Here is a 19401-nt window from a genome sequence, read left to right on the forward strand (position 1 = left end):
TTTGCTGCTTGTGCTTTGGTGTTATATCACCCTCCCCCCTCCAAAAAAAAAAAATCATTGCCAAGACTAAGGTCTTTTTTTCCTGTGTCTTCTTATAGGAGTTTCAACAGTTTCAGGTGTTACCATCAAGTCTTACTTCATCAGATAAGTACCATGTTGCCTTCCAAAGTGATGCCAATTCACATTAGCTTAGCAGTACACAATGAGCTCTCATTTATACTCATCCTATTACTCAGAACCGTCACTTTTGCCAATCTACTGAATATAATGTACTTCACTAGGATAAAGATTTGTATTACTAATAGGGTTATTAGATTTTATGTTAATTAGCCATGTTTCCCTTTCTGTGAAAAATGTGTTTATGGTACGTCGAATATTTTCCCATTGAATTACTTGTCCTTTTCTTATTGATTCATAGTTCTTAAGATATTCTAGTTATTAACTATTTGTTGATTATTTGTATTACAAATATCTTCTAGTCTCTTTTCACTTTTTTTCAATTTTCACTTTATGGAGTTCTTTAACAAGTTCTTAACTATAATGGAAGTTTTGCTTTAATACTTAGCTCTTTCTGGTGTGTCTTGTTTAATAAATCCTTTAATGCTCCCAAGGTCAGAAAGCTACCCTGTTATGTCTTCTGAAAGTTTTAAGGCTTGCCCTTTACATGCCAGTGTTTCATCTGCCTGAAATTTAATTAATTGGATATAAGCCTTAGGAAGTTAATATAAAGTCTGAACATTAATGACTTAGGTACACAGGTTAGGGAAGAAAAAGTAGAAAGGAGAGAGAAATCATACAGTACAGAGAATCAACAAGGGTGAAACTCGATCTTTCAAAAGACTGAAAATAGTCAAGTCTCTGGTTAGGTCTCTCAGGAACAAAAGAGGGCATACATTTTAGAAAAGAAAAAAGAACATAACTACAGTTAGCTAAAAAGATTAAAAAAAGGAATATGAACAACTTTATGCTAGCTAACTTGCTTGAAAAGACAAATTCCTAGACTAGTATAACTTGCTAAAAGTGACTCAGAATATCTAACTAGCCTTAAAGCCATTAAATATACTGAATCAGCACTAAACAATATTTCTACAAAGAAAATGCCAGGTCTAAATGGTTTTACAAATGAGATTAAAAAAAGAAAAGTGTTTTTTTTTTTTGGCTGCAATATGCAGCTTCTAGGATTTAAGTTCCCTGACCAGGAATCAAATCCAGGCCCTTGGCAATGAAAGCTCAGAGTCCTAACCACTGGACCACCAGGGAATGCTCGAGTTTTACCAATTTTTTAAATAAGTTGCTTCACTCTTACACATACTTCCTTCTGGAAAAAGGGCATTCTTTTGATAACAATACCAAAGAAGGATAATATGAGAAGGTCCTATAATTTCCTGTATCACTTATGAACAAGGATGTGCATGCTCAGTTGCTTAGTCATGTCTGAAGCTACAAAAATTCCAAATAATACCAGCACAAGGTGGGGGAGAGAAAAATTAGGAGTCTGGGATTAACATACATACACTACCATATATAGGGCACATAAACAAGGAACTACTGTGTAGCACAGGGAACTCCACTCAATATCCTGTAAGACCTATAATGTAACCTAGAACAGAAAAGAATCTGAGGGACTTCCCTGGTAGTCCAGTGTTTGGGACTCCGTACTTCCCCTGCAGGGAACATGGGCTCAGTTTCTGACTGGGGAGCTAAGATCCCACATGCTACGTGGTGCAGCCAAAAAAAAAAAAAAATCTGAGAAAGAAAACACACACACACACATGCACACACACACACATATATAACTGAATCATTCTTCTGTACACTTGAATCTAAAACACTGAAGATTAACTATACTTCAGCAAAAAATAAAGTCAAAGAGGATAATGAAATATCCTTTCATTAATTGTACTTTAAACTTTTTCAGACAAACAAAAGCTGAGACTGTCTCCAGCAGACCTGCATTGTGTGCACTGGGCTCAGTCAGGTATGACCTGTATGATTCTTTGCGACCCCACCAGGCTCCTCTGTCCACGAGATTTTTCAGGCAGGAAAACTGGAGTGGGTTGCCATCTTCCTGACCCAGGGATCAAACCCACTTCTCCTTTATCTCCTGCACTGCAGGTGGATTCTTTAGCCACTTAGTTATCAGGGAAGCTCTAAGACCTGCACTAAAGAAAGTCTAAAGTTCTTCAAGTAGAGGGAAAATGATACCAGAAGGTAATTCAACAAATAGAAAAGGAACCAAAAAGAAATTCTGGAGTTGAAAAATATAACAGCTGAAATGAAGAATTCACTAGAAGGGTTCAATGGCACATTTGAGCAGGCAACAGTCAGAAGTAGCAGGCTTGAAGATAGGAAAATTGAAATTATGCAGTCTGAGCAGAAAGGGAAAAATAATGCAGAAAAGTGAATAGAGCACCTAGGGATCCATGAAACTCCAACAATCAAATCACAAAATATGCATTATGGGAGTCAAAAAAATGGGAGATAAAGGGGGAAAGAATTTTGTAGAAATAATGGCAAAAAAAGAGACCTCAATGTACACAGAAAGATACTCAATTTCAAGGAGAAAAATTCAGGTTTACATCTAGAAACATCATCAAACTATTGAGAGCCAAATACAAAAGGAAAATCTTGAAAGCAGCACGGAAGAAGTGACTTATCACATACAAGCCAGTTTTTCACCAAAAAGGCACTGAGATCTTTAAAAGTATAGATATTGAAAGCGCTGAAAGAAAAATGTTCAAAGAATTCTGTATCTGACAAAATCGCACTTCAAAAACAAGGGAGAAACCAAGATACTCTCAGGCAAAAGCTGAGGGAATCTGTTACCACCAGACCCACTCTCTATAAGAAATGCTGAAGGGAGTCCTTCAAGTTGAATGAAAGGACATTACACAGTAACTTGAAGCCAGCGAAGGTAACTACATGGGAAATATAAAAGCCAGTTTTCTAGGATTTTTGGTTTGTAATTCCACTTTTTATTTTCTATATGATTTAACAGAAAACGTAGGACTTCTCTGGTGGTAGAATAGATGCGGGTCCCCCTGCCAATACAGAGGACATGGGTTTGATCCCTGGTCCAGGAGGATTCCACACGCTGCGCAACTAAACGTGTCCATTACAACTACTGCGTCCGAGAGCTGCAACTACTGTGTGCCCAGAGCCTGTGCTCCTCAACAAGAGAGGGCCCTGCTCGCCACAGACATAGAAAGCCTGCGCATGGCAAGGAAGACTCAGCACAACGAAAAACAAGGAAATTATTTTAAAAAGACAAATGCATAAAGTAATAATGAACAAAAGTTTCTGTATGCTATTGAATTAAGTTGGTATCAATTCAAACTACATTGTGATAAATTTGGGATGTTAAATGCAAAGCCCACAATCTTTCTCTCTCTGTCTCTGTCTCTCTCTCTATATATATATACACATACATAAAAAACACACAAAATAAAAATATACACAAAGGAAATGAGAAGTGAATGAAAACAATTCACTACAACAAACCAATTAAACACAAAAGGCAGTTATAGAGGAAGAGAGGGACAAAAAGGTATAAGAAAGAAAGAAAAAAGAACAAAATGGAAGAAGTCTTTCCTTATCAATAATTATACTTCTTTTTTTGGCAGTGCCAAGTGGCTTGCAGGATCTTAGTTCCGTGACCAGGAATCAAATGTGGGCCCCCAACAGTGGAAATGCAGGGTCTTAACCATGGGACTTATTGCCAAATCAGACTAAAATTGAAGAAAGTCGGGAAAACCCACTAGACCATTCAGGTATGCCCTAAATCAAATCCCTTACGATCATACAGCGGAAGTGAGAAATAGATTTAAGGGATCAGATCTGATAGAGTGCCTGATCAACTATGATGGAGGTTCGTGACATTGTACAGGAGACAGAGATTAAGACCATCCCCAAGAAAAAGAAACGCAAAAAAGCAAAATGGCTGTCTGAGGAGGCCTTACAAATAGTTGTGAAAAGAAGAGAAGCGAAAAGCAAAGGAGAAAAGGAAAGATATACCCATTTGAATGCAGAGTTCCAAAGAACAGCAAGGAGAGATAAGAAAGCCTTCCTCAGTGATCAGTGGAAAGAAATAGAGGAAAACAACAGAATGGGAAAGACTAGAGATCTCTTCAAGAAAATTAGAGATACCAAGGGAACATTTTATGCAAGGGTGGGCTTGCATAAATAGTATGGACCTAACAGAAGCAGAAGGTATTAAGAAGAGGCGGCAAGAATACACAAAAGAACTGTACAAAAAAGATCTTCACGACCCAGATAATCACGATGGTGTGATCATTCACCTAGAGCCAGACATCCTGGAATGCGAAGTCAAGTGGGCCTTAGGAAGCATCGCTACGAACAAAGCTAGTGGAGGTGATGGAATCCCAGTTGAGCTATTTCAAATCCTAAAAGATGATGCTGTAAAAGTGCTGCACTCAATATGCCAGCAAATTTGGAAAACGCAGCAGTGGCCCAGGACTGGAAAAAGGTCAGTTTTCATTCCAACCCAAAGAAAGGCAATGCCAAAGAATGCTCAAACTACCGCACAATTGCACTCATCTCACATGCTAGTAAAGTAATGCCCCAAATTCTCCAAGCCAGGCTTCAGCAATATGTGAACCGTGAACTTCCAGATGTTCAAGCTGGTTTTAGAAAAGGCAGAGGAACCAGAGATCAAACTGCCAACATCCGCTGGATCATCGAAAAGCAAGAGAGTTCCAGAAGAACATCTATTTCTGCTTTATTGATGATGCCAAAACCTTGACTGTGTGGATCACCACAAACTGTGGAAAATTCTTCAAGAGATGGGAATACCAGACCACCTGACCTGCCTCTTGAGAAACCTGTATGCAGGTCAGGAAGCAACCCTTAGAACTGGACATGGAACAACAGACTGGTTCCAAATAGGAAAAGGAGTACATCCAGGCTGTATATAGTCACCCTGCTTATTTAACTTACATGTAGAGTACATCAGGAGAAACGCTGGGCTGGAAGAAACACAAGCTGGAATCAAGATTGCCAAGAGAAATATCAATAACCTCAGATATGCAGATAACACCACCCTTATGGCAGAAAGTGAAGAACTAAAGAGCCTCTTGACGAAAGTGAAAGAGGAGAGTGAAAAAGTTGGCTTAAAGCTCAACATTCAGAAAATGAAGATCGTGGCATCTGGTCCCATCACTTCATGGGAAATAGATGTGGAAACAGTGTCAGACTTTATTTTTTTGGGCTCCAAAATCACTGCAGATGGTGAATGAAGCCATGAAATTAAAAGATACTTGCTCCTGGGAAGAAAAGCTATGACCAACCTAGACAGCCTCTTAAAAAGCAGAGACATTACTTTGCCAACAAAGGTCCATCTAATCAAGGCTATGGTTTTTCTAGTGGTCATGTATGGATGTGAGAGTTGGACTATAAAGAAAGCTGAGCGCTGAAGAATTGATACTTTTGAACTGGGGTGTTGGAGAAGACTCTTGAGAGTCCCTTGGATTGCAAGGAGATCCAACCACTCCATCCTAAAGGAAATCAGTCCTCAATATTCTTTGGAAGGACTGATGCTGAAGCTGAAACTCCAATACTTTGGCCACCTGATGCGAAGAACTGACTCATCTGAAAAGACCCTGATGGTGGGAAAGACTGAAGGTGGGAGAAGGGGACGACAGAGGATGAGATGGTTGGATGGCATCACTGACTCAATGGACATGAGTTTGAGTAAACTCTGGGAGTTGGTGATGGACAGGGAGGCCTGGCGCGCTGCAGTCCATGGGGTAACAAAGAGTCGGACACGATGGAACAACTGAACTGAACCGAACCACTGGACTGCCAGTGAACACCCAAGTAATTATATTATACTTACTGGCCCCCGGTCGGTCAGATGGTAAAGAATCTGCCTGCAATGTAGGAGACCCAGGAGATGTGGGTTTGATCCCTGGGTCGGGAAGATCCCCTGGAGAAGGGAATGGCTAACCACTCCAGTATTCCTGCCTGAAGATTCCATGAACAGAGGAGTTAAATAGATTAAAGTCTTTAGTCGAAAGGCAAAGATGGGCAGCAGATTAAAAAAACAACCATGATCTACTATTACATGCTGTCTGCAAAGACTTACTGTATATTTGAAAACACAAAGAAGTTGAAAGTAAACGGGTGAAAAAACATATTCATGCAAATGGTAAGCAAAAGAGAGCTGGGATGGCTATACTAAATATCAGACAAAAATTTTTAAGTTAAAAAACTGTTACAATAGTCAAAGTAAAGAGAAAAACAGTTCTACAATAACATTTAGAGACTTTAATATACCACTTTCAATAATGAATAGAAACTAGACAGAAGATTAATAAGTAAATAGGACTTTTACATTATAAATCAGTTAGATCTAAAAGACACATAGAACACTCCCACCCAACAAGAGCAAAAAACATCTTGCCAAGTATGAATGCATGGAATAGTCTCCAGAATAAACTGTATTAAGGCACAGAGTCTCAGTAGATTCTAGAAGATTGATATTACACAAATTATCTTCTTTGACCACATGGAAAGAAACTAGAAATAAACAGTAAAAGAAAACTGGAAAATCCATAAATATGTGGAAACCAAACAACAGACTCTTAAATAAGTTGAAAGACTCACACTTCCTGATTTCATAATTTACTACAAAGTTACAATAATCAAAACAGTGTGATGCTGGTGTAAGGATAAACAAAAGAACAGAATTGAGAGAGAATTCTATAATCAAGAGAACAGAATTGAGAGTCCAGAAATAAACTCACACATCCGTGGCCTTTTATTTACTTATTTGGCTGTGCTGGTTTTAGCTGAGGCATGTGGGATCCAGTTCCCTGACCAGAATCAAACCCAGGCCCCCTGCATTGGGAGCAGGGAATCTTAGCCACAGGACCACCAGGGAATTTCCCCAGCCAACTGATTTTTGACAAGGGTATTAAGTCCATTCAATGGAGTAAGAACAGTCTCTTCAACTGGTGCTGGGACAACTAAAATGTTATATACAAAAGAATGGAGTCAGATCCTTAGCTTATACCATACACAAGACAAAACTTAAAATGGATCAACAACCTAAATATACAAAGACTATAAAACTCTTACAATAGAACATGCGTAAATTTTTATGATCTTGGATTTTGCGATGGATTCTTAGCTATGACATCAAAAGCACAAGCAAAAAAACAACAACAAGACATTAACAAGGAAGTAAAGACAACTTACAGGAGAAATAACTTTCAAATCTATCTGATAAGGGTTTTAATATTCATAATATATAAAGAATTTCTACAACTCAACAGCAAAGACAACTCAACTTAAAAAATAGGCAAATGGGGCTTCCCTGCTGGGGCAGTGGTTAGGAATCTGCCTCCCAATTCAGGAGACACTGGTTCAATTCCTGGTCCGGGAAGATCCCACATGTCATGGGGCAACTAAACCCATGCTCCACAACTACTGAGCCCACATATCATAACTACTGAAGGCCTCTAACCACACTCCACAAGAGAGGTCACTGAAACAAGAAAACCATACCACCAAGAAGAGAGCAGCCCCCTCTCTCTACAACTAGAGAAGGCCCCTGTGTAGCAATGAAGACCCAGAGCAGCCAAAAATAAATGAAAAATTTAAGAAAAAGAAAGAAAGGATAAAAAGTAAAAACAGGCAAATGGGACTTCCTGGTGGTCTAATAGCTAAGACTCCATGCTTCCAATGCAGGGCGCCTGGGTTTGATCCCTGGTCAGGAAAGGAGATCCCACATGATCCCACGCATATTCAACTAACATGGTGCAGCCAAAAAGAAAATAATAAATAAACATAAATATTTTTAAAAAGATATTAAACATAAATGAATTGATAAACAAAATGTGGCATATACATACGATGGGATATTATTCATCCATAAAAAGGAATGAAGATTTGACACATGCTACATTCTTGGGCTCCAAAATCACTGTGGACGGTGACTGCAGCTATAAAATTAAAATATGCTTGCTCCTTAGAAGGAAAGCTATGACAAACCTAGGCAGTGTATAAAAAAGCAAAGACATCATTTTGCCAACAAAGGTCCATACAGTCAAAGCTATGGTTTTTCCAGTAGTCATTTACGGATGTGAGAGTTGGGCCATAAAGAAGGCTGAGCGCCAAAGAACTGATGCCTTCAAATTGTGGTGTGAGAGAAGACTACTGAGAGACCCCTGGAAGCAGTCAGTCCTAAAGTAAATCAACCCTGAATATTCACTGGAAGGACTGATGCTCCAATACTTTGGCTACCTGATGAGAAGAGCCGATTCACTGGAAAAGACTCTGATGCTAGGAAAGATCGAAGGCAAAAGGAGAAGACAGCAGCAGTGGATGAGATGGTTAGGCAGCATTACTGACTCAATGGACATGAATCTGAGCAAACTCTGGGAGACAGTGAAGTACAGAGAAGCTTGGCATGCTTCTCATGGTAGTCCATGAGGTTGCAAACAGTTGGACACAACTTAGCCACTGAACAACAATAACACTGAAGAACCCAAAAGAGAGTATGTTAAGTAAACCAAGCCAGGATAAAGGATAAAGAAAAGGATAAAGATTACATGGTTTCACTTACATGAGGTACCTGGAGACAAAAAGTAGATTATCAAAGTAGATTAGAGATTATCAGGTACAAGCGGGAGGGAGAAATGAGAAATCACTGCTTAATGAAACAAAGTTTCTGTCTGTAGTGATGAAAAGCTTGGAAATGGATAGTGGTGATGGTTGCACAACACTGTAGATGCAACGGATGCTGCTTAATAATGATTAAAGTGGTGAACTGTGTGATGAAGTCGTGTCTGACTCTTTTCGACCCCACGGACTGTAGTCTACCAGGCTCCTCTGTCCATGGGATTTTCCAGGCAATAGTACTGGAGTGGATTGCCATTTCCTTCTCCAGGGGATCTTCCCAACCCAGGGATTGAACCTGGGTCTCCCGCATTGTAAACAGATGCTTTACCGTCTGAGCCACCAGGGAAGTCCTCTGGTGTCATATTTTACCACAAAATTTATAAATAGCTGCATATCTCCTCCAATTAAATTAACATAGAATCTTAGTTGGTTTTTTTTGGTGAGATTTTGTATTTGTCTACTTGTATTCATTCATCACAGGGCTGATTATATTGATTATATTTTCTTATTTTCTGAGTTCCTGATGTTTCGCCATTTGGGAACCTACAAACCCAGGACAGATCGACACTCCCATGGCTAGCTAAGTCCTACAGGTAACAACATGTCTAAGAGCATGCCTTTGTAAAGGAACCAACCCAGAGTCATATTTCCTTTATCTTGCCTGTATACCCAGGAGGCAATATTCCTCTGCTTCATCCCAGGGCCCCAAAAGTAGTGGGTAACTAGAGACCACTCTTATAGCCCAAAGCCCTCCAGAATTATTCAAATTAGCCAATACTAAACTGTTTATTCTGCCCTGCCTTCACTTTCCCTCTGAAACTGCAATAAAGGATCTGGCCTAAACCTTCTGCTTGCTTGTGCCCCTTCTGCCCCCTGACCACCCTGGTGTTTTCCTCTGTGACCCTGTGTGGCAAGTGGTAACCCACCTCCCACAGCCCGTGGACCCATAATAAACTTCCTCCTGCCAAGCCTCATTTGTGTTTCCTCCTGTGACCTCAGTGACTTTATCATATCTTACTCAATATTGACATTTTAAAAACTACATCACTATTTAAAAAACTGATAAAAGTGAAGCTGATTATGTAGAAATATAAGCAGAGGAAGCCTTATTAACTTGGTCTACCCTTTACAGTCATTTCTTATCCTTTAAATTTCTAATCTGAAACACTCACTAAAAGTATCACAAAAGGGATGAAAAATAAATTTTAGAGGCACACAGAGAGGGACAATTAACTCTAATATCACCTTTTTGGGGGAGTGTTTTGGGGTGATCATGATGAGAGCTTAAAAAGAAATCTCCCAAAGGTAGGATTAGGGCTGGTTCTTCAAGCAGGAGACCTTGAGGATTCAAGTGCAGTAAGAAAGTACATAAATGTGAGGGGGAAGTCGTCTATTAAGAGAATCTGCATGAAAGAGAAATCAAAATGGAAGCAGTTGAGGAGAAGGCTGAATTCTGGAGCTAGAGATTAAGGAAATGAACCTTCAGAAAAGGTGCCTCTGTTCATTCTGGAGAACAGCTAGGCAAACCACAGCAGCAGTAGCGGTCTCATGATGTACAAGTTTCTACATTCACTTAGCAAAGCCCACGTCGATTTACTGTTAAAGAAAAAGTTCTAGGGGAATGCAGTGGCCTCCCTTTGGGGTCCCTGATCACCCCTATGCCTGGAGACTAATAGGCACAGGACAAATTCCTAAAGGCACCACTATGGACTGCTGTTCCCCAATACCTGACACATGGTTTTTCATGACTCTGAGCCTGGGCTCTCCCACAGGGCTGTCTCTTCCTTCAAGCAGAGCTGACAGTGAAGCTTGGAAGGAGAACTAGGCTGTGCTTCAGTCACCATGGTGACAAGAAACTATCACAAATATTTGCTTATGACTTCACTGGAGAAGCCAAACAGGGGAGGTTAGATTGGAGGAGGAACATTTGCAGAAGCACATCTGGAAGCAGCAACCAAAGGAATGCTGGACTCTCCTTCAGGGACTAGCAGGCAAAGGGGCTTCTTTCATCATGCACTCCCTTCCTTGCCGAGCCTGGATCGGGAAATCCACAATACAAACATTCCTTTTCAAACATCTGCCTGTCTCAGGCAGACTTTGAGTTTTCTTAGTTGAAGAACTCTCTGAATAGGTCCCTGAAATTGCTGGCACCTCTTGTTTCTAGGAAATAACTGCTACTGTTGCCATGCATTTCCTAAGCTCTTAGAGCCAAGGAACTAGCAAGAATAATACAAAATAAGTGTGGACTCTGTTATGGCCTGAATTGTACCTCATCCTCCACCAATTCATATGTTGAAATCTGAAATCCTAATACCTCAAAATGTGACTGTACTTGGAGATAGCTTTTTTAAAAATGAGGATACTGGAATAAGGCCCTAATTCAATATGACCAGTGCCTTTATAAGAGAAGATTAAGATACAGATGTACATAGCAGGAGAGCATCATGTGAACATGAAAACAGCTATTTGAAAACCAAGAAGACAGGTCTCAGGGTTTGCCAATCCTGCTAACATCTTGATCTTGGACTTCTAGGCTCTAGAACTATGAGAAGATAAATTTTTGTTGTTTAAGCCATCCAGTCTGTGGTATTTTGTTATTCAGTCTTCGCAAATTAATACAGGCCCTCATTGATACAGAAATAACCTGAGTCTAAGGTCACATACTAAGGGAGAAGTCAGATTATTGCAGTACTCCATTTAATCAATGGTATGTTTAAAATTTTTAAGATTCATAAAATTTTAAAATTATACATATTTTCTCAGAAAAAGACATAATACATATAGCCAACAGTCCTGTGTATGGAACAGGAATGACACTGCTACACCTTCAAACTCACATCCTGGGCAGCCACTGGGTCTAGGATTTTCCCAATCTATGTCTTACACTCATGGTCTGTATTTAACACTATGAATCATTCAGCCTTTTAAAATTATTTCTTAGGGTTAAAAAAAAATTACTTCTTGGGGTAATTTCCTGGTGGTCCAGTGGTTAGGATTCCATGCTTTCACTGCCAAGAGGGCAGGTTCAGTTCCTGGTGAAGGAACGAAGATCCCACAAGTCTCTGCTGCTGCTACTGTTGCCAAGTCGCTTCGGTCATGTCTGACTCTGTGCAACCCCATAGATGGCAGCCCACCAGGCTCCCTCATCCCACAAGTCTCTAGGTGTGGCCTAAATAAATAAATAAATAGACTTCTCTTGTCCTGGTCCTAAACTGAGTGAGCACTTCTCTTTGCAGAGGGCAAGTTTCTAATAAAATATTATTATACCGCCTCAGGCATAGAAAATGAGCTAAACTTAGTGCCTCTTCCTTCAGGAATGTAAGAAACCTGATTCCTCCCAGACTCAAATGGCTTTCTCAGCTTGGGAACCTCATTTCCTTCTCACAATGAACTCTCTATCAAATATGCACTGGCGGTGCTGCACAGCTGGCAGGATCTTAGTTCCCCAGCCAGGAACCGAACCCTCAGCCACGGCAGTGAAAGCGCCAAAACCTAACTACTGTATTGCCAGGGAATTCCCAAGGAGTTAATGATTGATAACAGGACAGTTATAACAGGACATCAGGGACTATACTCACATTCAATTTTTACAACACATTCAATTTTGGGTTAAAAAAAAAAATTTCTTGGGGGACATTCATTTTTGTACCAGACAAACAAAATTTAATTTCAACAAGAGCTAGGGTGAAATCAGCTGTTAAACAGCCCTTCATTTGCGGACAATCAAACAATCAAATAAACCCCAGCATCATACCTCTCTTTTCAAAAAATGTTTCCATTTACAACATCTAGTTGAACTCTACCACATCCAATGAGAAATATCAGTCAATTGGAGCACATCCACTTAACAGCTAGGAGACCAGGTTCAGAGGTGCTGTGACTTGCGCAGGATCATTTAGCTATTAAACTGTGAAGCTGGGACTGGGACCTAGACTCTTAATTTCATAGCCTTCTCTTTTCATCCATCCTTGAAGAACTGCTTTGTTTCAATTCTTTGAAAAGACACATAATTCTATTCTATTTGGCTCTTGACCTTAGACCTAGATTCTATCCATCTTGATCTATGTACTCACTTTAAGAGTTACTGACCAATGACTAATTTCCATTAAATTTTTATCTTGTTTAAACAAACAAAGTTACTGGCAATCAATTCTCTAGGTGCATAAGAACTAGTACTAAAGACATCTGCATAAGAGATTTCCCCCCCTCAACCCACCATATGACTTTTAGAAACTCAACTTCGTAATACAGGTTTTTCTTTTGCAGTGAGTTCTCTCCCTAAACCACAAATCCAATCAACCATAAAATTTAAAGTACATCTGACCCTTTGTGAACACCTGTACCACTGGAATTAATGAAATCAAAACTCCTCCAAAGTGTATAAAACCCACTATGATGCTGGGATTGGAAGGGTGGGAAGATAACACAAGTGATAGATACAGAGACTAATAAACGCAATCATTTTTTAAAGATATTCTAAAACTTACATGGTCCCTTTTCTTATCAACAATGCCATAAGAAAACACAGACTGGCTTAAATTTTGCCTGTCTTCTTGCTGGTCTACTTAGCAGATAACTACAGTGAATGCCTACAAAGTTGACGGCAAAATTTTGGTACTTTTAAAACATTACATCATCATTATTTCAACATTTGGTCACTTTTAATCTACAACGTTCCTGTCCTCCTTTCCCCCAACCCTTTTGCTTACTTGTGATACTGACTCTGAAAAGACTAGTTGTCTCAATGAATGCCCTACATTCTAGTTTTGTGTCATTAATTTATACCCTTCAGTTCAGTTCCATTCAGTTGCTCAATTGTGTCCGACTCTTTGCGACCCCATGAACTGCATCACGCCAGGCCTCCTTGTCCACCACCAACCCCCGGAGTCCACCCAAACCCATGTCCATTGAGTTGGTGATGCCATCCAACCATCTCATCCTCTGTTGTCCCTTCTCCTCCTGCCCTCAATCTTTCCAAGCATCAGGGTCTTTTCAAATGAGTCAGCTCTTCGCATCAGGTGGCCAAAGGACAGGAGTTTCAGCTTCAGCATCAGTCCTTCTGATGAACAGCCAGAACTGATCTCCTGTAGGATGGACTGGTTGGATCTCATCAACAGCTAGAGTATTTTACAAGTATTTTCTAAACCCTGGGTTAAAAAAAAATCCTTGATTCCTTCTCTTCTCACATCTCTTTGATCAAATCTACTGACAAATCCTGAATGTATCTTGACTGTATTTATCTCTCTCTCACCCCTTCCCTGGTAGCTCAGCTGGTAAAAAATCTGCCTGCAATACAGAAGACCCCAGTTGACCCAGTTCAGCTCCAGGGTTGGGAAGATCCCCTAGAGAGGGGACAGGCTACCCACTCCAGTATTCATGGGCTTCCCTGGTGACTCAAAACGGCAAAGAATCCACCTGCAATGCAGGAGATGTGTTCAATCCCTGGGTTGGGAAGATCCTCTGGAGGGCATGGCAACCCACTCCAGGATTCTTGTTTGGAGAAACCCCATGGACAGAGGAGCCTGTGGGGCTACAGTCCCTGGAGTCACAAAGTTGGACACGACTGAGTGACTAAGCACAGCACCCCTTCCCAAAGTCATTTCTTGCCTGCAACTACAACAACTCAACCCCAATCCACCACCACAAAACAAAACCAGACTACACCACTGCTCCCATGTAAAAGCTTCACAATTTAAAGCGCTGCCTGTATCTTCATCTCATCTCATTCAATTTTTACCCTCAGTCATCAAATGCCCCTGTCACAATGGCTCTCTGCATTTGGAAACTATCAAGTTGTTTCTGGACTCGGTCCTCACATTTCCTGTTTTCTTTTAGCCCACAATTCTCTTCCCTAGCTCTTAGAATTGCTAGGTCCTTCCCCTGGCACCACAAAGCAAGCGACTCCATTTTTGTCAGAACACCTGTTTTATTTCCTTCATTACACTATTTACGATCTGCATCAGTTCTCCTCCATCAGCTGTGTAAGTTCTACAAAACTTTTGTTCTATTTCCAGCATCTATGCTATATACAAGTATTTGCTGAATGAATCACTGTTCAAATACCTACTCAACACTTACTGAACACCTACATTGTCCCAGATATATGGTCTAGCCATAACGGTTGCTTAACACGTGTTTGCCAACAAGTATAAGGTAAGGGAAGAATTGTACAGCAAAGGAATCTTCCTTGGGACTGGAGGGAAGCAGATCTTCTAAAAGCAGAATTTAAAAAGACTTCTTCCCAGAAATCCAGAAACCATAAGTTTCCTCCAGAATGGGTATGAAAACTGAATGGAAACGCTCTGATGTAAGGACACACACACACAAACGAAAAACTTAAGCTTGGAAGAAAAAAGACTTCAGGACACAAATGACTCAGAAAGAGACATTTTAGACAGCTGCATCCAGTAACCTTGCCAGAATTCACTGTATGTCACTTTCTACTTTGTCACTGACGGTCACTTTTGCCCTCCTGAAACTACCCGTGATTCTGAGGGCACCAACCTCTGCCAGTTCTCTTACCTTTCTAACCGCTCCTATGTTTCATACCACCAGTCCCTCCGTGTCAGTGTGTATCTCCCCTTAGTCCTTCTCAGCAGAAGCAGCCTCCTGTTCCCAATGGTCTCCCTTAGCTTCAACGTCCACTTTTACACCAAGTTCCAAATCTCTAGTGTCACAACCTGTCAAGTGTACTTTAAAATGCCTAACTGGCTAGCTCCACCTCACTTTCTGTCTCCTTAAACCAGTTACTTCCCCTAGCTTCCCTAGTTCAGAATTCATGCCATTACCATTCACCTGGTCTTAGAGTCACTCATGAACTTTCTATTCCCCTAAGAAGACTGATTTTCACCTGTACCAAAGATTCTGTCCTTAACTAAACTCTATCCAGGCTCCTCTGAGCCCTTTTTCGAGGAGGCTCAACCGTGGCCTATAAAGATGTGAATGTCGCTGCTGCTGCTGCTAAGTTGCTTCAGTCGTGTCCAACTCTGTGCAACCCACAGATGGCAGCCCACCAGGCTCCCCCGTCCCTGGGATTCTCCAGGCAAGAACACTGGAGTGGGCTGCCATTTCCTTCTCCAATGCATGAAAGTAAAAAGGGAAAGTGAAGTCGCTCAGTCGTGTCCGACTCTTAGCAACCCCATGGACTGCAGCCCACCAAGCTCCTCCGCCCATGGGATTTTCCAGGCAAGAGTATTGCAGTGGGGTGCCATCGCCTTCTCCAATAAAGATGTGAATAAAAAACACTAATAGTTTCTAACAGCTCAAGGTCACAATGCTAGATGACCCCAGCCACACTTAAAAGTGCCTGCCTGGGAAAATCTCAAGGCTGCTGCATGAATTTACAGTTTTAGCTAGCATCTGAAAATAGGGCTCCTGCTTCCCAGGCTCTGTGGGAGGGTAGGAGACTACTTTCAATGAGCGCCAGCAGCAAGCCCGGCTGGGTTCATGTGAACCACCTCCCCTTCCTTGCAGTTTGTAATTTTTCATTTCCCTGACTGTACGGAGTTTTCTCTCACTTTGACCCTTGTTCCCTCATCCTTTTTTTTTTTTCCCCTTTTAAAGTTAACTCTGTACAAATCAAAGTTGAAATCAGTTCACAATTTTCCCTATTGCAATAGTATATTACTGATTAAAACCTGTCCTTACCACTTTAACTAGTGTCCAGCTTTGTTTATCTGTGACACCTGTTACCATAAATTGATTCCCACTGACAACCATCAATGACCCTGTTTTAGTCACAACTCATCACCTCTCACTTCCAGATCATTAAATCTTTGAGATTAAGAGTCTATAGCACAGTGCACAGCACATGAATACTCTCAAATATTAAACTCAACACTTAAAAATTTTAGTTTTCCAAAAGATCTGAAGTGGTTTACAATAAATTCAACAAAATAAAAATATCAAACCCGAAATCTGGAAAAGCAACATACATATTTGTATAGAAGATGAGAAAAGATGAATGTAGATAAGCAGAACCCAAGAATCATTTAATTATTAAAACTGACTTGCATTTTGTTTTGTCAGCTACCTGTCAGCCAAAATAAAGCAATTATGAGTGAGCGCTTACATAATTCTTATTATCCATGACTGTGCCCTTTGACGCACAAAAGTTTACAATTCTCACTAAGTCTAATTTATCTTTCTTTTCTTGGCGGGGGGTAGTGAGGGGTAGCTTGTGCTTTCAGTGTCATATCTAAGAAAATGCTGTTAATCCAAAGTCATAAAGATTTACTCCTATGCTTTCTTAAAAGTTTTATAGATTTAGCTCTTTACATTTAGGTCTTTGATCCACTAAGTTAATTTTTATGTGTAAGGTAGGAGTCCAGCTTCATTCTTCTGCATATGCATACCTATTCTTCTTAGGCATTATAGATAGCAATAGCATGTTAGGGTAATCCCGTGATTCACACAAGTCCTTTAACGAATTTAGCACTAAGATGCCTTCAAAGTTTTTGTGACAGAACCAACCTACTAACAAATTATTGCCGTATATAAGTTCCTCTCATGTGTCACGCTACTTATTTCCATGTCCTGCTAGGACACCTCTGTCAGGTACCGACGCAGGCAAGGATCATGACGCTCCTGCTGAAGATTACACATCTGTGTCCTCACTGCTTGATGTGAATGAAGCCCTCTTTTCAAGTCCAGTCCAGAATGTTTTCCAAAGCTTCTAACCATGGTGGAATGTTTTTATCTATTAGATCTGGACTATAAGTCAAGATATCTCCTTTGAAAGCTCTTTCAAAATGCCTAAGTCATCTCTAACCTCTACAGAGGGTTATGTTTCCAGGGACAATTCAAATTTGATTGGTAATTACTCAGTAATAATTCACTTAGTTTTTAAGTCTAAGCTCATATAAAACCCCCATTTTAGAGGTGAGAAAATTGAGGCACAACTTGCAGAAGGCCTCAGATAATAAAAAGTGGGAGACGCTAATCCAGATCTTTCTGACTAAAATCAAAGCTCTATTACATATATTCTACTTAACAGCATACTAGCCACAGGGAACTCCTTTGTTATTTCTTGGAAGAAATGTCAATGTTCCTCCTTGGATTCTACCACCCTAACCATTGCCTGTCTAAATCCGTCAATGAGATGTGGTCTAGTTCTTGCTAAGATTAGGGAATACAAATATCGGAAGATACCAAGACAGATACGAACGGAAGCAGAAAATTGTAGGGACTAGCAAGTAGTTAGGTAGTCATCTGAAGGCTATCTGCCACTTTAAAGGAAAAACAAAAACAACCATTTGAATTAATTCTCCCAGTTCTGGTGTAGGGCTTGAAATCTATTTCAAAAATTCAACATTATGTGAATGAGCAGACTGTCTCTAAGGGTTTGTATCAGAAATACTTGGGCTGAGAGAAGGCAGCTGTGCTGCATGGGCCACCAGCAGGCACACCGGGAACAGACTATTTGATTTCTGCTCTGCTATTTAACAAGTGTGCAGCCTTGGGCGTCACTTAGTTCAGTTCAGTTCAGTTGCTCAGTCGTGTCCGATTCTTTGCGACCCCATGAATCGCAGCACGCCAGGCCTCCCTGTCCATCACCAACTCCCGGAGTTCACTCAGACTCACGTCCATCGAGTCCATGATGCCATCCAGCCATCTCATCCTCTGTCGTCTCTTCTCCTCCTGCCCCCAATCCCTCCCAGCATCAGAGTCTTTTCCAATGAGTCAACTCTTTGCATGAGGTGGCCAAAGTACTGGAGTTTCAGCTTTAGCATCATTCCTTCCAAAGAACACCCAGGACTGATCTCCTTCAGAATGGACTGGTTGGATCTCCTTGCAGTCCAAGGGACTCTCAAGAGTCTTCTCCAACACCACAGTTCAAAAGCATCAATTCTTAAGCGCTCAGCTTTCTTCACAGTCCAACTCTCACATCCAACATGACCATTGGAAAAACCATAGCCTTGACTAGACGGACCTTTGTTGGCAAAGTAATGTCTCTGCTTTTGAATATGCTATCTAGGTTGGTCATAACTTTCCTTCCAAGGAGTAAGTGCCTTTTAATTTCATGGCTGCAATCACCATTTGCAGTGATTTTGGAGCCCCCCAAAATAAAGTCTGACACTATTTCCACTGTTTCCCCATCTATTTTCCATGAAGTGATGGGACCAGATGCCATGATCTTCGTTTTCTGAATGTTGAGCTTTAAGCCAACTTTTTCACTCTCCTCTTTCACTTTCATTAAGAGGCTTTTTAGTTCCTCTTCCCTTTCTGCCATAAGGGTGGTGTCATCTGCATATCTGAGGTTATTGATATTTCTCCCGAGAATCTTGATTCCACCTTGTGCTTCCTCCAGCCCAGCGTTTCTCATGATGTACTCTGCATATAAGTTAAATAAGCAGGGTGACAATATACAGCCTCGACGTACTCCTTTTCCTATTTGGAACCAGTCTGTTGTTATCTGGATCTCAATTTTCCTACCCTTACCCTCTCCACATCAGAGTTACAGTGAAGGCCCTATGAGAATACACACGAAAGTGCTTTGTGAAAAATACAATGCTCTTCTGGCAAGGTGGGACTGGGTTTGGTAGTAGTTTTTCAAACTTCTGGAATTTCTCTCAGAGCTATGACCAAGCAATACTGCAAACAAGAAAACAGTACTGCAACAGTCTGATGGAACGAGGCTCTCAGGGGGTTATTTGCAAGCCTGTCAGAACTGCTAATCACCAAGACAATGGGAGAGACTTCTCTCTGGACAACTGGATTAGCCCATAATGGAGCCGTAATAAGGCTGCTCATATTCTG

The 19401-nt window shown here is 40.7% G+C and overlaps 1 protein-coding gene across 2 annotated transcripts in view; it reads right to left on the reverse strand.

The window, feature by feature from the left end:
• The window catches only part of KPNA6 (karyopherin subunit alpha 6), a 55829-nt gene that overhangs the window by 22593 nt on the left and 13835 nt on the right, over positions 1-19401 (reverse strand). The gene's annotated exons all lie outside the window — the stretch shown is intronic.

The sequence above is a fragment of the Ovis aries genome, chromosome 2 (genome assembly GCF_016772045.2).
Source record: "Ovis aries strain OAR_USU_Benz2616 breed Rambouillet chromosome 2, ARS-UI_Ramb_v3.0, whole genome shotgun sequence".
NCBI classification, from domain to species: Eukaryota; Metazoa; Chordata; class Mammalia; order Artiodactyla; family Bovidae; genus Ovis; species Ovis aries.